Source organism: Macrotis lagotis, chromosome 5, assembly GCF_037893015.1.
Source record: "Macrotis lagotis isolate mMagLag1 chromosome 5, bilby.v1.9.chrom.fasta, whole genome shotgun sequence".
Lineage (NCBI taxonomy): Eukaryota > Metazoa > Chordata > Mammalia > Peramelemorphia > Peramelidae > Macrotis > Macrotis lagotis.
Window position 1 is genome coordinate 61,511,080 of NC_133662.1, and position 25,090 is coordinate 61,536,169.

Below are 25,090 nucleotides of genomic sequence, written 5' to 3' on the forward strand. Positions count from 1 at the left end.
GTCTTTAGCACAAAAAAACTTCCTTGAACAAATAAGGAAGGAGTTTAAAAATCAACTGGAAAATTTGGGAGAGACAATTAATACCTTGCAATTAGAAAACAAATCCTTAGAAAATACAATCAGACAAATACAAAAATGAGAACAATTCTCTCAGATCCTCAATTGGGGAAATGCAAAAAAGAAAATAATTCTCTCAAAACCTCAATTGGTAAAATAGAAAGTTCTTTCAAAAGTAAAATTGACCAATTGGAAAAGCAGTTGCAAAAGGTTAATGAAGAAAACGCCTCCCTAAAAAAAAGAATGGAGTCTGCTGAAACTAATTACTGCATGAGAGAGAGCAAGAACCTGTCAAACAAAATGAAAAAATAGAAGAAAATGTAAAATACCCCATCAGCAAAACCACTGACCTCAAGAGTAGGTCGAGGAGGGGCAACCTGAGAATTATTGGACTTCCTGAAAACAATGAAGAGAAAAAAAAAAGCCTGGACTTAATATTACAGGATCTAGTGATGGAAAACTGCCCTGATATCATGGAACCAGAGGGCAAAGTAGTTTTTGAAATAATATAACAATCCCCTCCAGAAAAAGATCCTAAAATGAAAGCACCAAGGAATGTTGTCATCAAATTCCAGAGCTATCAGATAAAAGAGAAAATTCTGCAAGCAGCCAGAAAGAAACAATTTAAATATCAAGGAGCCACAGTAAGGATTAAGCAGGATGTGGTTGCATCAACATAAAGGGATCAAAAGGCCTTGAATGAGATATTTTGAAGAGTAAAGGGAGCTTGGAATGAAGCCAAGAATCCACTATCCCACAAAGCTGAGTCTTCTCTTCCAGGGAAAAAGATGGACATTTAAGGAAATGGAAGAATTCCAAAAATTCCTGATGAAAAGACCAGAGGTAAATAGAAAATTTGGACATCAAACAGGAGGTTCAAGAGACACATGAAAAGGTAAAAAAAAGGGAGGGGGCGCTAAAAGAAAAAAAAACTGCTATCCAATAAGTTGAAGCTGGCTATATTCCAGCACGAGGAAAAAAAGATTCTCATAAATCTTGAGAATTGTAACTCTAACAAAGAGAATATACCTAGCCAAAAGTGATTGACAGTCATGACCTATCCATGAGACTGCTATGCAATGGAATATAACTGGCTTTAACCCCACTTGTGAGAAAGACTAATAACTCTCAAGAATTTTAACACTATTAGATAGAATGTACTTAGTTAGAAGTGACAGATACTCAGAATTTTCTATGACTCAGATAGAATGATCTAAAAAACCACTACCTCCTTAAAAAGGGGGGCAGGAAAGAAATGGGAGTAGGGAGGGGATTGAATGGAGGTAAATCTCATTACACTAAGAGGTACAAAAAACCTATGGTAATAGAGGGGAAGAAGGGAGGAGATGAGAAACACCTGAATCTTCTTCTCATCAGACTTGACTTAAAGTCAACTTACACATACTTAGTTAACTTAAAAAACATCTAACCTTTCAAGTATTAAAAGGGGAAAAGGGGAGCAGGGATGGAGAAAGGGAGGAGGAGTGGGGGGAAAAGGGGGAACTAACAAATGGAAGGGAAAGGAAAAGGGAAAAAGGGAAAGGGGAAAGAAAGGGGAGGGGGTGTTATAAAAGGGCAAACACATTGAAGGTGGGGGTATTCAGAAACAAAATACTGGGGAATACGGATAAAGGGGGGGAAAGGTGGAAAAATAAAAAACAGAGGGAAGAAAGCATGGAGGGCAATAAAGAATTACTAATCATAACTTTGAATGTGAATGGGATGAACTCTACCTAAAAATGTAAGTGAATAGCATAGTAGATTAAAAACCAGAATCCTACAATATGCTGCTTACAAGAAACTCATTTGAAGCAGGGCGACACATATAGAGTAAAGGTAAAAGGTTGGAGCAAAATATATTTTGCTTCACCTGAAGTAAAAAAAGCAAGGATAGCAATCCTTATCTCTGACAAAGCAGCAGCAAAAATAGATAGCAATAGTGTTAAAAGAGACAAGGAAGGAAACTTTATCCTCCTAAAAGGTACCATAGACAATAAAGTTATTTCAATACTGAATATATATGCACCCAATGGGGTAGCATCCAGATTCTTAGAGGAGAAGCTGAAAGAACTACAGGAAGACATAGACAGCAAAACTCTACTAGTGGGAGACCTCAATGTCCCACTATCAGATCTAGATAAATCGAACCATAAAAGAAACAAGAAAGAAGTTAAGGAGGTAAATAGATTGTTAAAAAACTAGATATGGTAGACTTATGGAGGAAATGATTGGGGATAGAAAAGAATATACCTTTTTCTCTGCAGTACATGGAATATATACAAAAATTGACCATGTACTAGGACATAGAATCCTAATGATCAACTGCAGAAAGGCAGAAATACTGAATACATCTTTCTCAGATCACAATGCAATAAAAGTCACATGCAATATTGGGCCAAAGAGATATAGACCCAGAACCAATTGGAAACTGAATAACCTCATTTTAAAGAATCAGTGAACTAAAAACCATTATAGAAAGAATTAACCATTTTATCCTAGATAATGACAATAATGAAACAACGTAGCAAAACATGGGAATCACTCAAAGCCGCTGTCAGGGGATACATTATAGCTTTAAATGCTTACATGAATAAATTGGAGAAAGAGGAACTCAATGAACCTAAAATGAAACTAAAAAAATTAGACTAAGAACAAATTAAAATCCCCAATTAAATATCAAATTAGAAATTCTAAAAATTAAAGGAGAAATTAATAAAAGCAAAAGCAAAAAAAATTGAATTGATAAATAAAACCAAAAGTTGGAATTATGTAAAAAAGCAATAAAATTGATAAACCTCTGTTCATTTTGATTAAAAGAAGAAAGAAAGAAGAAAACCAAATTGCTAGTATCATAAATGAAAAAGGTGAACTCACCACCTATGAAGAGGAAATTAAAGTAACAATTCAAAATTATTTTGTCCAACTCTATGCCAATAAATTTGATAATCTAAGTGAAATGGATGAATATTTACAAAAATATAAGTTGCCCAGGTTAAATGAAGAGGAGATAAAATACCTGAACAACCCTATCTCAGAAAAAGAAATTCAACAAGCAATCTATTGAACTCCCTAAGAAGAAAAAATCTCCAGGGCCTGATGGATTCACAAGTGAATTCTACCAAACATTTAAGGAACAATTGGTTGCCATTCTATATAAACTCTTTGGAAAAATAGGGAAAGATGGAACCCTGCCTAAGTGTTTTTATGAAACCAATATGGTGCTGTTACCTAAACCAGGAAGAGTTAAAACAGAGAAAGAAAAGTATAGACCTATCTCCCTGATGAATATAGATTCTAAAATCTTAAATAAAATCTTAGCAAAACGATTTCAACATATTATTACTAGGATAATACATTATGATCAAGTAGGATTTATCCCCAGAATGCAGGGTTGGTTCAATATTATGAAAACTGTTAGTATACTCAATTATATCAACAACAAACCTATCCGAAATTATATGATATATCAATAGATGCTGGAAAAGCTTTTGACAAAATACAGCATCCATTCCTACTAAAAACACTAGAGAGTGTAAGAATAAATGAATTGTTCCTTAGAATAATTTGCAGTATCTATCTGAAACCATTAACAAGCATTATATTCAATGGGGAGAGGCTAGAGGCATTCCCAATAAGATCAGAGGTGAAACAAGGGTGCCCATTATCATCACTACTATTCAATATTGTATTAGAAATGTTTGCTTCAGCAATTAGAGAAGAAAAAGTAATTGAAGGAATTAGAATTGGGAAGGAAGAGACAAAACTCTCACTCTTTGCAGATGACATGATGGTCTACCTAAAGAATCCCAAGAAATCATCCAAAAAACTACTGGAAACAATTAGTAATTTTAGCAAAGTTGCAGGTTATAAAATAAACCCTCATAAATCCTCAACTTTTCTATATATGTCTAGCAAGATAAAGCAGGAAGAACTAGAAAGAGAAGTACCATTCAGAGTAACCTCAGACAATATAAAATACCTGGGAGTCTATTTGCCAAGATATACTCAGAATCTTTTTGAAAACAATTATAAAACACTTCTCACACAAATTAAATCAAATTTAAATAACTGGCCAAAAGGAGCAATGATGAGATAAAGATCATTCCCAAGCTACAAGATCATTATACCTTACCTCTGGATTCATATCAACTCTTTCATTCTGGTTGCCCTCACTTTTACCTCTTCACCATCTCAATATTTAGTTTTCTAAATTCTGCACCCATGTTCTCTCTCCTAATCTGAATGTTAGATGTCCATTGGAGTTAATTTACTTTCTTGGCTTATAAAGGAAGCTGGTGGTTCAGTAGCTACATCGCTAGTCTTGGAGTTAGGAAGATATGAATTCAATTTTGACCTCAGACACTGACAAACCACATGACTCTGATCAAAAGACAACCTATTTTTTTTTGCCACAATTTCCTCAGCTGTAAAATGGACATAATAATAGCATTTATCTCAACAAGGGTGTTGTGAGCCCCCCTTTTTCCCTATCTTTAGAGAACCTAGATGATACAATGCATTAGAGTATTGGCAAGAATTCACAAAGACTCATCTTGAATTCACATCTGGCTTCATATACTAGCTGGGTCACTTAACCTTGTTTGTCTCAATTTCCTCATCTGTAAAATGATTTGAAGAAGGAAATGGCTACTCTCTCCAGTATCTTTGCCAAGAAAATTCTAAATTGGGGTTATGAAGAGTCAGACTAGACTAAAAACAACTGAATAACAAACTTGCTTTTCATTGAATTTAAGCACTACTTTTCTTGATATTTTAGCCTCAAAATTTCTATAAGCGACTTAAAGTTTCTAAGAGAACTTTGTTATCTTTCAAAAATATTTCTGGACAATTTTCTTTAATAATTTCCTGTAGTATAGTATTCCATTTGTTTTTCTGGTAGCTCAACCTGCTTGAAGTCCCCCCTGCCCCATGTATCCCATTTCTAAGTTAATTATTATTGGACATACACATACATATGTTCTCCTATGGTAAATGTTGATTCTATTGAATGAAATTTTCTTTCAGTGGGTTTTTGATTTTAGAGATTTTCTTTCATATATTCTAAATTTTCAACTTTATTATTTATATTACTGATTGTTGATAACTTTTATTTATATAATTTCAAATTTATATTTAATTACTACTTCCTCTTTCAATATTAAACTTTTTTTCCTTTAAGCTTCTGAAGTTTTAAAAAAAATTTCACCATTTCTGTGGTGTCAGAATTTATTGTTTTGCTTTTTTTCCCATTGGTAGTTTTGCTTCCCTCTCCCTCCATTTTGCCCACTGTTCAACAGAGATAGAATATTGATCTTAGAGTTGGATTTTCTAGTTTTAAATACTACCTTTGATACCTATAAAGTTTGTGTGATCATTAGTAAATAACTTACCCTACATGAATGTTTGTTTCTTTTTTTTGTAAATGGATAAAATAATACCTATATAGAGTTATGAGGTTAAAGATGAGAATATATATGTAATGTTTTGTATGCTTTTTTGTACTATTTAAACATTAAATCCTTTAAATATAGATTTGTAATGATTTTCTATCTGTATAATATTTATGCATTCTTTATTGATTTTGCTTATTTTTCTTTCTTCATTAGCAAACCAATCTTGTCACAATCGTTTTCTCTTTTTATTGATATTTTATTTTTTCAAATACATGTTATGAAAGTTTTTTCAAAATTCATCCATATGCATATGTATATTTTTAAGTTACAAAATTTCCTTCCACCCTTCCTCCCTTCCCACCCCCTATCCCTGACCAGTGAACAGTTGGGTTAACATTGTACATACATATTTTTAATAAACATGTTAATAGATTAGTCATTATCAGTATGAAGAATTAGGATTAAAGGAAAGAGATACATAAGAGATAATTTTTATAAAGTGTTCATCAGATTCTGAAGCATTTTGTTTTGTTTTGTTTTTCTTCCTCTTAATGGGAATAGCATTGACCATAAGTAGATTAATAGGGTTGTCCTAGTTCTCTGAACTGATAAGAGCATCCATTGAGGTTGATCATCTCACAATGTTGTTGTTAATGTGCACATTGTTCTCTTTGCTTCCTTCCCTCAGCATCAGATCCTGTAAGTCATTCCATGCTTCTCTAGAGGCTGACCATTTATGATTTCTGATAGAACAAAAATATTCCATAGTCTTCAAGTATCATAACTTGCTTAGCCATTCCCCAATTGATGGGAACAATTCTTTTCTTGATCTCTTGAGTCTCCTTGATCTCTGCCCAATTTCTTTTCTTTTTGTTTTTAGATTTTTGCAAGGCAAATGGGGTTAAGTGGCTTGCCCAAAGCCACACAGCTAGGTAATTATTAAGTGTCTGAGACCAGATTTGGACCCAGGAACTCCTGACTCCAAGGCCGGTGCTTTATCCACTATGCCACCTAGCCGCCCCTCTCTGCCCAATTTCTTAAAATTTTCTTCTGTCCTCCACACCATTTGGCCCATTGCTCATCAGTGGTATCACTTCCTCATATAAAGATATGCCTTCCCAATTTTAATTACCTTCTTAAAAATGAGACATAAGAGAGTTTGGCTTCTTTGTGAAACATCTACAGAGAGGGGGATATAGTTAACTTTATAGTATATTCCCAACTTGAAACAGGGAAGACCCTTCCATATTACCTTGTTCTGAAAATGAAGCATTTCTCTCACCTCATTAATTTCCTACTCATATTCAATTATTGTTGTTGCTTGTCCGTTGTTCTTACAGAAGGACCATTGCAGCTCACTGGTTGTGGGGAGATCCTAGGAACAGCTGTGGTTCTTTTAAGTAAGAAACTCACAGATCTCTATGGTTTGAGGGAGGGGGACTAAGAAAAGGCATAAATTTTCATTCACAGATTACTGCCAAAATTCAAAGCATACTGTATAAAGTTCACAGTTTAATTCACAGTTCTTTAGCAAGGTAAAGAAAGTAACTTAAGAAGATAAGTTTAAACAAAGAAGAAATAGCTATTAGCTGGACAGATGAGAACATCAAAGACAATTATGTAAGAGAAAAGGCGAGGGATAGGAAATAGCCAGGAGACAGGTAGCTGGGCTGGGTTCATCACATAGATCCAGCATGGAGAAGATGGTGGCAAAAAATTTATAAAGAGTCTACCCCATCTCCTATGCAAGGATGAGATTGGGGAGGGTTTAGGGTGGCACTAGGAGGGACTAAGGAGAGGCTTCAAGTATGAATAAGGGTGTGTTTTTGATTAGATTAACTTTAAATTCTTACATTAAGATTAAGAATGTATAGTACCTCAGCTGAAGGTATCAACTTGACTTTGAATTAGGGTCTTTGTTAACACAAGGTAGCCTTAAGGAATTTGTACTGCATAACTAGGAGAGCCTGATGGGAGAACAAGGGGACACTAGTTTAGATGGCAATTATATAGCAGAATAAGACAAAGTTAATATAGAAATAGGGAAGGTTTAACAGTTTTAAAACATTAACTTAAATATTTATTTTCTTAGAAGAGTGACTATTTGCTTAAGAACATTCCTAGCTAATGGGGGGTTTGCTTGTAAGGAAAAATTCAGAGAAAAGAAAGAATTACATTTGTTTTATAATACAGAAAAAAAAGGAAAAAAGTTTAAAATATTTCTTTCTGCCCAAAGCTCCCTTGCTTCACCATCATGGAGGTGATACCTTTACATGTAAGTGAGTTGGATTTAAGAGAGGGTGTTCTGTTCAAAGACACTAGTCTTACTTTCTCCTCAGGAACCATCTTAATTCAAAGGTCAGATATAAATAAAGATGACTGGAGATGACACTGGATGCAGTGGGAGATTTTGCTTGGCCTTTTTTAAACTAAGGTCTTTCCCCTGATTGAGACAGGTAAGAGAGAAATGAAGCAAAAACTACCTCTTGCATAATAAAAAAAAAAATTTGGGAGGGGAAGACGCTCAGGGTTTCTGGTCAAAATAGACACAACTGCTATTAATTACCTAGGGAGTGGAATCAGCTAGCATAGTAGAGGCAATGTATTGTAATGAATGGAATATTGGCCTTGGAACCAAGAAAATCTGCCTTCTTATCTAAGCTCTGTCATTTACTAGCTATATGACTGTAGTCAATTAACTTAAACTCTGCAGGTCTCAGTTTTCCTCATCTTTAAAAGGGTTATCTTGATGTAGTTGTAACAATGACTACCCTGCTCCTCCACTGTCTGAAGGACAGGTCTATGTCCTTTCACTTACCCCTTTCAAAGGGTCATTTGGTACTCTTAAAGGGTTTGGTTTATTTTTTTTTTTTTTTGTTGAGGGATGGTGATATCTCTAGTTTTTCCATTGACTTAAGCCTCTTTTAATTATGTCCCCTCAATTTTAGGGATTCAATCATCCCAGTTACACTGAACCAATTAATGATCAAATTAGCTTTATAAAGAAATATTTGTTAAAAGGTATAGTGTGAACATGCATACAAACATTTTCTCTAATGCTTTAGGGAAATAACAATTCTATAACTCTTGTTTTCTGGAGAGGGGTGAGAGGTTAGATTCATGGCTTAATTTAGTTCTTAAATAGCATTTGCCTCACCAAATATCAATGAAAAGTACTTCTGCCCAGACCCCTTTGTAGCCAAACACTTGCTAGCACCTGGAATTTTCCCTACCATTCAGGTAGGAACATTTGATATAGAATCCTGGCTGTAAAGCTTCCACTGGCTTGGGTTCCTAAGTCTGAGATTCCACTCCTTGGAATTGGAAGTGAAGAGGACAAATGAAAGAAGACCAAAACCCAAAGTCTATTTTTGGTACCTACAGAGTTTAAAGGAAGAAGAAGGCATTTTTCCAAACCCTCCTTAAAGCATGGTTCACATACTCTGGGAAATCATACCTTCATTCTTGGACACTCCTAGAAGGAAAGAGCACAGGTGTTTATGTCTGATAGTTTTTAAAAAGCAGGCAGTTCCACCTAGGTAGCCAATGGAAAGAGGTTGATGTCATCCATGTAGTAGAACTAGAATATCTTCTTCCCTTGGTCTGGATATTTGCCATTGTCCTAATGTATTAACTAAATAAGATCAAGACATATGACTGGACTTGATGGCCATTAAGGTTCCTTTGAGCTCTAAATCTATGCTCCTATGACCCTGTTTTCCTATATCACCTTACTTATTTGGACTTAAGGTTTTTTAAGGTTAGAAACTTTTCTTTCATAACAAAACCTAATATCTCACTACCCTTATAAAGTGACAACCACATTTGCAAATATAAAATCACAGCAGAAAAGAAGCAGAATCTGCAAGAAAGCAATGAGAAAAAAAATGTTATTAGTGCAGAAAATAGGGTTATACATTTAAAGTAGGAAAACGCCTCAGACTTACTGTGTAGATGATAGAATTGAGGGCTAGAGAGGTAAAGGATTTGCCTAATACATAGGTATGGCAGTAAGTAGCAAAATGGAGATTAGAACTATTTTTTTTATAACTGCACTGTCTCCATTAGAAGAGAAAGACAGGAAGAATGACAATGGTGCCCAGTTAAAGAAACTTTCTTGGCAAGAGGTCGTTTGCATGTTGTGGTAGTTATAATAGAGGAGTTCTTGGGAAAGGAGGACAACTATTGGCTCTATGAGACTAGAAAGTCATTTCCTATGAGAGATGTTTATGAACTATCCAGTCCTTTTCCTACAGGCTTCTCTGCCCCCATCTTTCTTCTTTTAAGGACAAGGGATCTTGGAGTCACTCAGCTAGAGCATAGGAAGATGAAGAAATAGGAATTCACTCTGAATGAATGCTTAGTATCCTTCTCTCTTGACCATCTTCTAGCTCAAATTCTACCTTTTACAGGAAACTTTTTCTTAGTCTTCTACTCAAAGTACTTTTGCTTATCTCAAAACATATTATTTATGTCCCTCCTCCCTCCCCTAACACCCCAGAAGAAGGTAAGTTCCTTAAGGGAAGAGATTTTTTTTTGGGTGGATTGATACCACATGCCCTTGGCATCTAGTAGGCACTTGATTAACCTTGAGTTAAAAGCCCTAGAGAATCTATGAAAATGTTATCATATATGATATCCTTGTTTTAAAAAGACAAATGAGACTGAACCAGAGGGAAAATGTATATACAAAATTTAGTTGAGGCGCCTTTCCGTATTATTTACCTCCATGGACTTTTGATTATTCTTAATACTTTCTTCCCTTTTCACCCCAGATAAATAACAAATGATTCCCCTTCTCTCTTTCAATCTGCTCTTAGGTCACTAATGTAGTGTCTCTATTCAATATTACCTCCCTCAAGTGTGTCCATTCATTAGTATTCAAGAAGTATTTATTAGGAACCTGTGTGGAAGCCATGTGCTAGCTAGATGCCAGTTATATCCCTTTTACCTTTCCTCCTTCAAATGTACCTTTTCTGTGTCCAATCTTTACAGGATATGCTAACTAGATATCAGGTTGAAAAGTAATCTGATAAAATTAGAGTTGACATTTTATTGTCTAATTAGTACAGTTCTAGTGACAATATTTGCATTTTAACTAGGGACTCCAGGGACTCCACATAGTTTTTTATTGTAAAGAAAATAACTTATAATAGTGGAATTTCAGACATAATATGAGACTTGGAGAGAATGTATTTTGTAGCAAGGACAATTACTAAAATCTCAACCTGTCACTCTACCTATAATACCTATAATACGACTGGGTCTGTAGATAGAAGAAAAATATCACCAAGATAGAAAAAAAAGCTGTAAGACTGGGTATAACTTAAAGCACATATCCATTTAGGTAGGAAATGAAGCCTGGATGTCTTGATGCATGATTTATAGCTATGTCAAAAGACTTCTTATGACTGTACATAGCTTCCAATGATAGTATTGTGAAATAAAGATAAAAATCTTCATTAGGCTAATTAAAAATTTAAAATAAATGATTTGTATAAAAATATATATTTTGATATACTTTTATAAACTTAAGGCATTATATCCAATTTGGCATATAATTGCAAATCTAGGTTTCTATCTTCCTGAAGCACAAAATGAAATTAAAAATACTAAAATGCTTTCTATGCTTTGCTGTAGCTCATTGAGCTTGCAAAGAACTACTTGAATTCTCATTGAGAATGTTCAAATGGATACATTTTGCCAAATACCTTAGAACTCAAGAACTAATTTGTAAACATGTGCGCTCCAAATATGTATGTACAATGCTAACCTAACTATTCGCCTCTGAAGGGAAAGGGGTGGGAAGGGAGGGTGGTAGGAAATTTTGTAACTTAAAAAATACATGTGCATAAGGATGAAAATAAATTAATTAAAAAACCAAACAAACAAACAAAAAGAACTCAAGGGGCATGTAATTGTAAGTTTACAATCCATAATAGACTTAACTTTGATATGCAATATGACAAAATTTTGAAGCCTTGAAGTGTCTCATTTTCATTTTTAATTTAGTTATCTGTTTTTTTTATGTCATGGTAAGATAAAAACATATTCTCTCCCCACTTAAACTCTCCTTTGTAAAAAAGACAAATTTAAACAGCAAACACATCTGGCAACATTTCCCCCACAATCACCTATCCCTCTACTGATGGAATGGAAAAGTGTTTTAATCATCTATCCTCTTGAATCCAAGGTTGTTCATTACAAGGAAGGAAAAATTTTTGTGGACATATATTCCCCAGAAAAGTCAAAGCCAGAAAAAAAATTCCACGTATACCAGAATATTCACTATTGAACATTTGGGGATAGGATACTCAGATATGAAGCGAATGATCATGAATTGTTGAACCAATTGTTTTTTAATATAAGAAATGAAGAATATGAAAGAACTGGAAAATCACTGAAAGACTTAGCTCTTGCAGAGGAAAGAAAAAATACCAAGAGGAATATATATATATATATATATATATATATATATATATATATATATATACATATATATATGTATATGTATGTATAGTGATATATAACCAACAATAATATTTGTACATATATATGCCACAAGAATGTAAACGAGAAATAAAAGATAATGTAATCAAAATTCAGATTCATTGTAATGACTAATCTTGTTTCTAAAGGAATGATGAAATATAGTTCAGTTCTCTTACTAGAGGAGAGGTGGGTTTTAGGTGCAACACTTTGCAGAAGCTATCATATATTATGTTTCAATGATTTGTTTTGCTTAACTATCATTTTTTTGGTATGTGTACTGCAGGTAGAATGTTATAGAGAGGGAAGGATCACATGAAAAGTAAAAAGCATTGATAAAGTATTTAAAATCACTGAATGGATTAAAAAAATCTATTGTCTAAATTATGATGTTCAATTGGAAATATATCCACTTGAGCTGATATAACTAGAATGGGTAAATTGGACAGCAGAGATCTATGTTTTTACCCAGGAACAAACTTTTGTAATTTAAAGTACTATGCATAATTGAAATTCAAAGAACTTTAAATTATCAAAGTTTGTTCCCTTGGCTAAAAACATTTTTTTTTTTTTAGTTTTTGGAAGGCAATGGGGTTAAGTGGCTTGCCCAAGGCCACACAGCTAGGTAATTAAAAGCATATCTTTTTGATACAAATCTTTTTTAATTCATACTTTAAGTTCACAGATATTGGAAAAGTCACTGTCTCCCAAGAATCCTAAGAATATGCATGGTAGGCAGAAGTATGCTGCAATGTATTTCCAAGAAAGGATCTCATTCACCAATTGAGTGATCAGAAGAGGAGTTAGCCAGTAATGTAGTAAGAATAAAGAATAACATAGAGGTTATCCATTATGTTTCACTAGGATCCATGAAAAGTAAAAAGATAAGGGGGGAAGCTCTATTTAGTGGATACTGACATTATTTCCCTCCCCTAAAAATGACTGGATTATCTTCTCACTGTCTACTTATGTGCACCAATAAGTATATGCTAAGGAGATCCCATCAATTACTCTTTTTTATTTGTTATATTTTTTGCAAGGCAATGGAATTAATTTATTTGCCCAAGGTCACACAACTAGTTAATTATTGATGTCTGAGGATGGCTTTGAACTTGGGTCCTCCTGACTCCAGGGCTAGTGCTCTATCCACTATACCACCTAGCTGCTCCCCCCCCCCCAATTACTCTTAATAAGAACTCTTATAAGGTCTCCTTGAATCAACACCCAATTCATTTAGACTTATAGTATCATCTATTTTAAATGTCTTCATCCATTCATTTATTTAACAACTATTTACTAAACACTATGTACCAATTCTTAGCTACTGAGAGATGAAGAAACTTACCCAGAGTTACATGTCATTGGTGGGATTTGTACCAACGTATTTCTTAGATCAGAGAACTTTCAACATCAATGAATTCACAATATCCCACTATTTAAGTTCCAGGCTATATAGTAGGTACTAAGGATATTTAGGCATAAATTAAATAGTCTTGTCCTTAAAGGGATAAATCAATGTGAAATAGAAACACAATAATTTTAAAAAAGTAATTAACTCATGATGCCTCTTTTTTATTTACTGGGCACATATTTCACATTGATTTATCTGTGTACATGTTGTTCCCACTAGAAATGAAAGCAATGATGTGCAGCTGGGTGGAGATGTTAGCAGAAAAAACTTGAAATAGGAGGTGACATATGAGTTGGACTTTGAAGGAAGCTAGAGTTTCTAAAAGACAGGGGGCAGATAAGAATGCATTTCAGGCATGGAGAATAGGTTAAGAAAAAGCACTGAGACTAGAGATGGAATGCTGTATAACTGTGAGTTGGTTGGTCAGTTTGGCTGAAATGGAAAATGCCCTGGAGCCAGATTATGAAAGATTTTAATGTCAAGTAGGGGATCTTTTGCTCTATCCTAGATGCAATAGAAAGCTATTGGGACTGTTGAACAGAGAAGTGAAATAATCAGACATATGCTTTAGAAATATGTTTGGCAGTTGTACTGAGAAGGGGAGAGATCTGAACACAGGAGAGCAGTTAGGGAGCTATGTGAGAGTTTAGACAAGAGGAGATGAATGCCTGAACAAGGGTTGTGGTCCTGGGAGTGGAATAAAGGGGATTAATGTCAAAGGTATAGTGGAGATAGAATGAGTTATGACATTTCAATTATTTGGAGGATAAGAGAGATTGAAGAGTCAAGGATAACTCTGAGGTTGCAAATTTGGTTGAAGGTCATAATCTCAACATAAATAAAGACAATGGGGAGAAGAATGAGTTTCAATGAAATATGAGTTCTATTTTGAGCAGATTGAACTTGAGATACCTTCTGGGACAGGTGCAGTTTAGAACTGGAACTTAGCAGAGAGACGAGCTTGGTAGATCTGGTAGTCAGGTAACTAATATAATTGATGAGATCACTAAAAGAGAGGGTACAGAGAAAGAAACAGTCCCAAATAACATCTTTGGGTGCAGACACTTTTAGCACAGCATCTGGTATGTAGGAAGTCTTTAATAATTGATAATAGATTGACTGATTGATCCAGCAAATGAGACTGAGTAGTCAAGAAGAACTAAGGAAGACTAGTATCACAAAATCAGAATCTCCAAAGAACTAGCAGATGATCTTTTGATGATGCAAGGTCACTAGGGGACATATATCTGTGTTAGGGACTGTTGCGCATGGGAGCACTGTAAACTATCTTCACCTGGTATCCTTGAGCATCAGAGCCTTATCTTATTAAGTGCCATGGGAGTGGGAGTAGATTAGAGACTGGGAAGGATATTTAAGCACTGGTATTTAGTTCAATCAATGGAGACCTTGGAGACTTTGGTGTATAGGGAGAAACTTGTCTTCCTTGTCTCTCACCCCTCCAACATCTGCCTCAGGAAAATTGAGGGAGTCCAGAAAGGGGACTCAACATATGACATCCAGTAAAGGGACTCAACATATTGGCATCCCCAAAGGGACCTGACACCTCTGTATAGAGTGCTGTAATGTAGCTGACTTTTACTTCAATTTAGTCTTGTAGTCCTGAGGATCCAGAACCAGACAATTCTTTAGAAGCTTTAAAACATGAGACTGACTAAAGAATCAAACACCTTTCATTTTATCTCCAAAGAAACAGTATAATCTATTCTTCTCCTATCTCATTTTAAGATACTATCTGATCATGAAGTTGCTATAGTAAACTATTTAAAAAGATGCAGATCAGGTTTTTACACTTAATGAAACATGCCAGCTCTCTTGATTTGGAAATATGTTAGTATATTTAGCCAAGCTGGGTTGATAGGTTTGCTCATTTTTTAAAAAAATGCTTGCATTAGGAAACAGCACAAATTAAATGTGTCATGAAATTTCATTAGGAAATGCCAAACTAAACTTACACAGTTATTGGATTTGGGAGAGTAACCAATATTCTCCAATTTTACTGCAATTTGCATTTGTTGTGGTTGAACACTCAGAATGCCAGCAAAAAGCTATTTCTGAATGTGGCAAATACAGCAGGTAAGGGTCCTTTGCCAATAGACATTCCTCACAATTATTCTCTGTTCCTTTTCACTGAAAATAGTTCCTAAAGAAAGTACTTCTGCATATCCCAAAGGAGTTTGATCATTTGTAGCTGAAGACTTTAGATACAGAATAACAACCAATTCACACTCATCAAAGAAAACAAGATGCCAAAAGGGCAATAACCAATTAAGTGTGGGAGACTAACATTTTCCTCAATTTCCCTAATGGGGTAGTTTTCAAAAAATCAAAATAACTGGGAGCCTGTTTTCTAAATCAGTTCTATTTCATAAAGTCATAGGATCCTCCATTTAACTCCTAATTTAATCAGTTTCTAATGTAAGAACAAATTGGAATATTTAACAGTAAATAAAGTATTCATTTTTCATTACAACAAGCTCAATAGGATATCTTCAGTAGCATATGTAAGTCATTACCTTAACAAATCATTTCCTGAAGTCCTAGAGAGGAGGAATTTTTATTTTTCCAGGTTGTTTAAAATCCCCTGTTTTTGTTATTTTCTTATGGATTCAGCAGCTGCTAGACAAATATTAATTTATGATGATTATAATAATAATTTCCTTGTTCAGTCATGCTTTTCTGACCCCTATTTGGAATTTTATCCACAAAGATCCTGGAGTGGTTTGCCATTTACTTCTCCAACAGAGAAGAAAATTGAGGCAAATAGGGTTAAGTAACTTACTCAGAGTCACAAATCTAGCAAGTACCTGAGGTCAGATTCAAACTCATGAAGATGAATCTTCTGGATTCCAAGTCTAGCACTCTATCCATTGAACCACATAGCTGCCCCATGATAATAATAGCTATCATTTTACATATTGCTTCAAGGTAGTCCTCACAACAATCCTGGAAGATAAGATGCTATTGTTATTCCCATTTTAAATTTGAGGAAACTAAGGCACATAAAGGTTAAATGACTTGCCCAGAGTCACATGACAAGTGAGTTTCTGAAAGTCTTTGAACACCATTCTTAAACACCAAGACCTAAGAACTATCCAATATAACATCTAGTTGCCTAGGACATAATTCAGCTATAGTACCCTAAATGCTTTAAAGCTTATGATGTGGGATAGTAGAAAAAAAGCATTACATGTGGAATACAAAGACAATTTTGTAATTTATTTATTTATTTTAATCCATATTCACATACATATTTCCAAGTTAAGAAATTTCCCTCCACCTTCCCTTCCCACCCCCCTTACCCTGTTCAGCAGGGAACAGTCAGGTTAGCATTTTACATACATATTTCGTTAAACATTCACAAATTAGTAATTTTCCAGCATGAAGAATTAGGATTCAGGGAAAGAGATATATGAGATAATTTTTATAAAGTGATCATCAGATTCAGAATGGTTGTTGTTTTTTATTTGTGTATATTTTGTTTTGTTTTTCTTCCTCTGGATGGGGATAATATAGTCCATAACCAGTCCAATATAGTTGTCCTAGCTCTCTGGACTGCAGAGGAAACCAAAGACTTTAATTCCCATTCCAGCTCAGGTACTTTTTCTACCTGTGTGATCTTGGGTAAGTCATTTGACATCTGTAAACCCCTACTTCCCTGTCTGGAAAATTAGGAGTTCATATACTGGGAAGACCTCTAAAGTCCTTCCACATGTAAATCCTTTAGTTCAGAAGCATTTTTTGTTTAACAGTTTCATCTTCAAATTGATAGGATCAGTAGACTTATAATACCATTATAATGACATTGATTTCAGACAATTCAGAATTTTCTATTTAAGGAGTATAGGACAGAAGAGCATGAATTGAAGTTGGGAAGATCTGGATTCAAATCTTCATGATGCTTATTAATTTTGTGTTACAAGAAAGACAAGTCACTTAACCTTGATCAAACTCAATTTCTTCAACTACAAAAAATAATGGTACCATATTTATATGATTTTATGGTGTACAAAGTGCTTTACATTTATTATCTCATTTGAACCTCATAATAACCCTTGAAGTTACAAATGAGTAAACAGGTTAATAATGGTAAGTGATTTGCTTGTGGTTCAGTAGTGTCAGCAATAGGACATGAATTCAGATCTTTCTGACTCCAGGTTTATACTGTAGCTACTAAGCTGTACTGCAGATAAATAACCTTGTGATCATGAAGACCAAGGTACCTTTTCTCTTTTGGTACCTATCTCTCACATATACTAGCTATGAGATCCCTCAGCAAGTCACTTCGCCTCTCTCATGTTCGAATATCACAAGATTGCTGTGAGGATCAAATGAGATACTATATGTAAGCACTTTGCAAACTAAAGTGCTATATAAAAGGCCTGTGTTTTACTTTTATTAGAAATATCATGGAATAGTGCATAGAGGGATGATCTTGGCATCAGGAAGAGCTGTATTTAAGTCTTGCTTTTGACAAGTGATAGTTGTAGAGCCATGGGCAAGTCATTTAATCTATCCTCTTAAGCTATAAATTACCAATGAATTGCAGATCGGCAGCTGGGGAGGGATTTTCCATATTGAAATGCTTTGCATTGAAAATATGATAGGTTTAGATGTAGGGTTTAGTAAGCTCTAATAGATTTGGGAGAGCCAGTTGTTAAATCTTCAGTGAGAGTATGTATGATTCTGAATTCAGTAATAAAATTAGAGCCCAATCTTTTCCTTTATTGATTATGTAGACTTAAGAAAATGTTAGTAAAGCAAATTCAACTTAAAAGTATGGAGAGGCAATTAGATAATACTCCATAGTCAGGAGAAATTGCTTTCAAACCAGCCTAGGACACTTAGCAGCTGTGTGACCAGGGCAAGGTAGTTAACCCTGATTGTGTCCAAAAATTAAAAACAAAAAACAAAGAATAAAAAAGTAAAAGTATGTATGTGCATTTTTTTCTTTTTTTCAAATAGCCCAATTGCCAAATATTTATTTGGTCCAGACCAAAGGACAATGACAGCAACAACAATTAAATAGTAAGCTGAAGCCCCTTAACTAAGTTGATGTGAGTCTCTGATGAGACAATATATGTAAAGGATTTAGCAAATATTAAAACATCACATAAATGTCAGTTATTCTTATAGCAGTTATATTGCCAGTTCTCCTGACAGATTTCCAATGTGTAGTATAAGTACTAAGGCTTTCACTTCTTGGCTTAATTAGAAACTTTATTGAAAGAATATTAATTTCTGATTCATAAATTAAATTTGGGCATAACCTTATAATTTCTTACCCTTTTAAAATGATGTCTTAGATTTGTCACCTTCCATCTTTTCCTCCAGCTCCCTTCCCAGTTGTCTGGAACACTTTGGGCTTATTTACTTTCCTCTAGCTTTCCCCTTTCCTTATCCATTTGATAAAGTTGCTAAATAATCTTTTTTTAAAAATCTTCCAGAGAACAACACTCACAGTATGCTGTCCCCATGTTGCCTATTGAATTCAATCCAACTCCTTTGCCTGTCATTCAATTCTTTCCCCAATCCACCTTTCCAACTTTATTATCCATGTCTCTTCTTCATACAACATAAGCACCAACCTAACTGGACTATGTACCATTCCTCAGTCACAAACCTTTTCACCTTCATCTGGGAGCTCACATTATTATATCTAGAAGAGACTTTCCATCTTTCTCTACCTTTCAATTTCCTTACTGGTATTTTAAAACCTTACTTCATATATCATCTCTATGTAGTCTTCCCCTGCCCTTGCAAGAAGTGTTCTCTCCATCTTCAGATCTCACCCCAAGGGCTGTTTGCTGATTGCTGGGGCCCTACCCAAGGTCACCATTTTTGGGGGTAGTGGTGGGGGACAATTGGTATTCCAGGGTTACCCAGCTAATAAAATGACTGAGGTGCAATTTAAAATGAGGTCCTCCTGACTCTAGGAGTGATGCTCTATCTACTGAAGCACTTAATGTTATCATTTCTTTGAGAGTCTCAGACATGTTGCTTACTTTGAGCTCAACTCCCCCTCTTATTGACTGAATTATCTTTCCACTAAGAGCTTTAACCCATGAGAAAGTCACTTCCTTCTACCTCCTCTATTTTTTGTTGTTGTTGTTGTTTTCTGCTCCATTAGAAGGGAAATTCTGGGAGAATAGAAGTCCTGTTTTCTTGCATTTTTATCTGCATCTTCAATCTATGGATTAACATCCTCTGCAGGAAAGACAGTAGAAGGAATACTCCCAATATTTGGAGCATGGAGGTCCCTGAGTGACATAACCCTATAAGTGTATCACAAGAACTCCATTACATTTTTTTTTTTAGTTTTTGCAAGACAATGGGGTTAAGTGGCTTGCCCAAGGCCATACAGCTAGGTAATTATTAAGTGTCTGAGGCCAGATTTGAACTGAGGTACTACTGACTCCAAGGCCAGTGCTCTATCCACCGCACCACCTAGCCGCCCCACTCCATTACATTTCTACAGAAACCATTCCAGGTTAGTGAAAAGAAGGAAACGAGGTTAGACCACCAACAATGAGATGTAGCCTTTGTTTATCTTTATAGTATTCTAACTCTTTGCAGAGGAGAATGTTAGCAACTAATGAGAACCCTTAACTCTATGACTCTCACTACTCTCCTTTCTCCAGATTCCAGCACATTCAAGTGGTTTCATTTTTCTACATTCTAATTGCTGTCTCCCTAGTGTATCATGACTTTCCTTTCCTAGGAACCTTCATGGGACCTACAAGGAGCCAGTAATTTATGTATTGTTGACATAGGTGCATAGGGAGAGAAACCCTAGTAACTAGAGGAATTAGGGATTCCTTTGAAGCTTCAGCCTTGAAGACCACTAGGGATGTCATCCTTCTAGGTATAGCTGGTTGGCAAAGTGAATAGAGTGCTGGGTCTGGAGTCAGGAAGACCTGAGTTCAAAACCAGCTCAGATACTTACTAGTTGGGTGATGCTGGATCAGTTTCCTCATGTATAAAATAATCTGAAGAAAGAAATGACAAAGTACTCCAGTCTCATGAAAACTCCAAATGAGGAAGAGACTGGGCAACAGCAAAGGGATTTTCCAAGATGGAGGTTAAAGAAGGAAAAAATAAAAGTCAGGCATTAAGCACCTGTTATATGTTAATTACTCTGCTAAATGTTTCATAGATATTATCTCAATAACACTGTGAAATGTCACTATTAACTTTTGGTGCAGTCAGTGATCAAATGATTTGCCTGGATCATACAGCTAGTAAATTTCTGAGATTGCGTTTGAACTCAGATCTTACTAACTGCAGTCCCAGAGCTTTATTTTTTTTTTTATTTTTATTTTTTGCAAGGCAATGGGGTTAAGTGGCTTGCCCAAGGCCACACAGCCAGGTAATTATTAAATGTCTGAGGCTAGATTTGAACTCAGGTACTCCTGACTCCAGGGCCAGTGCTCTATCCACTGTGCCACCTAGCCACCCCTCCAGAGCTTTATTCACTGTATCATTTAGCTATCTTTAGAAGGGCAATGTATGGATGACAAATTATTCAAAGATACCAAAGTAGAAAATGAAATATTGTATATGGAGAAGAGCAAGCAGAACACTTTGGCTAGAAGGTAGATTGATGGGGAAATAATCTGAAATTAGTTTAGAATAAGGTCTCAGATGATATCTATAGATACCTTCTCAAAAAATTTTTAATGCATGATCTACTTTTTTAACAAGCTAAAATAAATTAAATGAAAAAAAAATTTAAAAAACACCTCACCAATGCATGATCACCTGTTTTAACAAGCTAAAATAAGCTAAATGAAACAAGCAAAACAAAAAACAAAACAAAACAAAACCTCACCCCAGGATATAAATTGGAATCATATTAGTTAGTACTTTAAATGTCCAAAGATTGTGCATTTTGACTTAAAGGGAGTCATAGAATCTTCTTAATCAGAGGACTGCCATGATCAGATAGAAATATTATTTTTAGCAACTCTGTGGAGGATAGAATTAAGAGGTGAGAGACTGGAGGTAGGTATATCAATTAAGAGATGTGGCAAGAGAATTTCTGGCTCAGGTTTCTTTCTGTCACTGTAATGAAAGTAATACTATGATAGGAAAAAAAAATGACTCAGACTTCTTGCCACCACTGTGACAAGAAAAGGACATTGTCCTAGTCTCTGTTTTGAGCTTCCAGATATTGTTCCTGGAGGCTAGAAGGTCACAACACCTGCTGAATCAAGTCTGGGAAACAAACTGGCTGACTCCTGTTCTTCCTTCTTTCTTCTGTTACTTGTTTACAGATTGTGTTCAGGTGTTTTCAGCTAAATTTGCTTCCTTGGTGGCTGTTTTTTGTTTTTGACAAAGATGTTGGAATTGTTTGTCATTTCCTTCTCCAGTTCATTTTACAGATGAGGAAACTGAGAAAAATAAGGTTGAATGATTTGCTCAGGGTCACACAGATTTGAATTCAGAAAGATGAGGCTGATACTTTATGCACTGTGCCACCTGGCTGTCTGTATATACTTATCTACCCAACATTCTTTTTTAAAATTCCATTTTTTCCATGCTGCCTATATATTCACATTCTGACTTTCTTTATAGATTTCTGTGCTCTGAACATAATAAAACAATGTAGATAACTTTTGTGCTATTTATTTGGAGAATGATGACAGTACCTAATCAATGAATTATTAAGATTTTTTTATTTTTAGAGATTATTACAATAGGCCATACAGGAGGTGGTAGTTTATGCTAAGTAATGAAATGAGATATAAAGTATATATCAGAGCAACAGTCCATTATTGGATTCATTCTCAAAGTTTTTTTTAAATTGAGAAGACTTGAAAGTTGTAGCCTTTGATTAACTGAAGTTACCTATAATCTCTAGGGAAGCTAGGTGGTGCCACAAATAGTGTTGGACTTGGAATCAGGTCAGAAAGACTTGAGTTCAAATCTGGAATTAGACACTTACTAGCTATGTGACTTCGGGCAAATAATTTAATTCTGATTGTGGCAGTGTTCTCATCTATAAAACAAGCTGGAGAAAAAAATGGTATCATCTTCCACTATAGTAACTGCCAGGAAAACCCCAAATGGTGTCATGAAGAGTTGAAAAACTGAACAAGAACAATGATATATTTTATTAGTTATACTTTCACGACTTATTTTTTCCATCAGAGGTGAAATTTCTTGAGGGAAAAAGCCATGTTTTGTTCCACTTTGTATTCCTTGGAGTGCCTTCTTTGTTCATCCTTTCTTCTTTTCTCTCTTTATACTATTCCATTTGAGGATTTCATCAAATCTCATAGATTTAATTACAATCTCTATGCTGATGATTTTCATGTCTATTTATTTTGTTCTTACTTCTCTGTTGACCTCTCTAACTGCTATTCAGATACCTGGAACTATCCAGTAGACATCTCATTTTAAGCTCTACATGTCCAAAATGAAGATCATTATTCAGTCTTTATTTCTTTATGCTATGTCATGTATGCTTTAATCCAGTGACACTGGCCTCTATGAAACCACACCTCTATTCCCCAGCTCTGGGTATTTTCTCTGGGTGTCCCCCATGCACTCAATGGTTTCTCATCTTATTTCCATCTACAGGAATCCTTGACTTTTTTAAAAATCTCAATTGAAATCCTATATTTGATAGGAAGTCCTTCTCAACTTCTCAGTTCTAGGACTTCCCTTGCCTTATTTATTACCCTTTTTATTCTACTTATAACATGTTTGAACATATGTGTTTTGTTCTCTCCTTTATTAGACTGTGAACCATTTTAGGGCAAGAACTGTCTTTTGTCTCTTTTTATATCCCCAGTCCTTAACACATGATCTGGCACATAGCTGTCGCTTGATAAATATTCATTGATTGACAATAAATATTTTGTGAGCACTCTGAACAAAGGAATATAAATTTTGATTCCTGAAACCTCCAAAGTTATCTTGATGTTTAAGGGCACCAGTTCTCTTTTTTAAGGAGGAGAACTTAATCCCAAATCACTTTGGATTTCCTTGATTGACCAACAACAGGGCCCAGAACACTTTCATTTGTTCATTGTTTAGGACCAGAGACTGGTTTAGAATTTCAAACAGCAATTGTTTCTGTTTGGCTAGAAACCCTGAGGTTTTTCCCCTCCCAGATTGATTATTATTATTATTATTATTATTTTTTTTTTTACTAGGTAAAAGAGGCCCTTCTTTGCCTTTTTCTTACCTTTCTTGATCACTGAAAGGGCATTCATTACCTCAGACAAACTGGGACCTTTGGCAATACTTTAGCTTAAAATGGCCAAGGTCTCCATGTGAATCTAGGGCTATCTCTAGTCTATCTTATCTCTATCTTGACAATGACCCAGGTATTGCTGGAGAAGAGAGTGAGACTGGTGACTTTGTCCAGTCCCATCTCACTGAAATCTAACAAAAGTTCAAGTCATGGTATCATCTTCCAATGTCAGGGTCCTCTTAGAGACTACAACTTAGAGACAACAACAACACTGATTATGACAAAAACACCAGTAAAAGAAAATGAGTTTTTAATAGAGTAGGTACTTCATAAATGTTTACTGATTGATAGATTTTGAGTTTCAGTTAATAATAGGCCAATCAAATGACAATGTAGTTTACCCAGTGAGAAATGGAAGCTGAACTGAGAGGGAGATATGTTGGGAGAATCATTTAAACACATATTAAAAGCAAGAGAGAAACATGATTTCTACACTCAAGAAAGTATGTATAATTAAATATAAGTCACAGAATGATTGTCACTTGTTAAAGGGATCAAATTATTATTCAACTCCATCCCACTTCTATTATAAATGAGGGAACCAAAATTCAGATAGGAATAATACCATACCCAAAATCACACAGGTAATTTGGGACTTGAAGCAGGGTGTCTAGCTTTTATAATTCATTCTTCTATTAGATGGTGAGCTTCTTGAGAATAAAAATTATTTGTTTTTAACTATCTTTGCATTACCAACACTTAGCATAGTGCTTCTATATAGATGAGTGTTTAATAAATGCTTGTTGATTTGTTTTCTAGCTCAGTCTAGAGCTCATTCCACCATACTGTGTTGGAGGATAAAGAAAAGGAATAAATATAGTTATTTAAAAAGAATTCCTCAACTGCACCTAAAAATACCACCCCTACACATTTTTGCCATAATTTTAATATCATAAAAACAACCACTAAACAGTTTGAGTAGATTTAGATCCTACCATATTTTTGTAATGCGCTTTGGTATCACTCACTGCAGAATATTAGCAATCACCTTTCTGAAGCTGGTTATCTTTTTATAGCTTATTATTCCTTGGTAGGGTTTGTGATTATGATTTTTTAATTTTCTTTTCACTACCTCCCTGGAAGGGTTGTGGAGTATTTCATAGGATCATATCCTTTAACCTATTGTTACTTTGTTCTCTTTGAACCAATCATAACTTGTTTTGAACCATTCATAGCTGGATTTTCATGTTTGGAACATTCTTCAATCAAAGGCACATCCTTCCCACATTGGTTATAGAAAAAAAGATATATTGCACTCTCCCGACAATAACAAAAACTATGTTTCCCCCTCCTCGGTATTCTTGGCTCTGCTCTCTTCCTTGTCCATCATCAGTAAAGCCTATAAATTTCCTAAACACCTGCCTTTTCCTTTGGGCACCAACTTAGGGTGTCTGTGTTTCCCTTGGTCAATCCTAAAACTGTTTTCTAAACTGAATGGCTTGGAATGGGTCAGAAAGT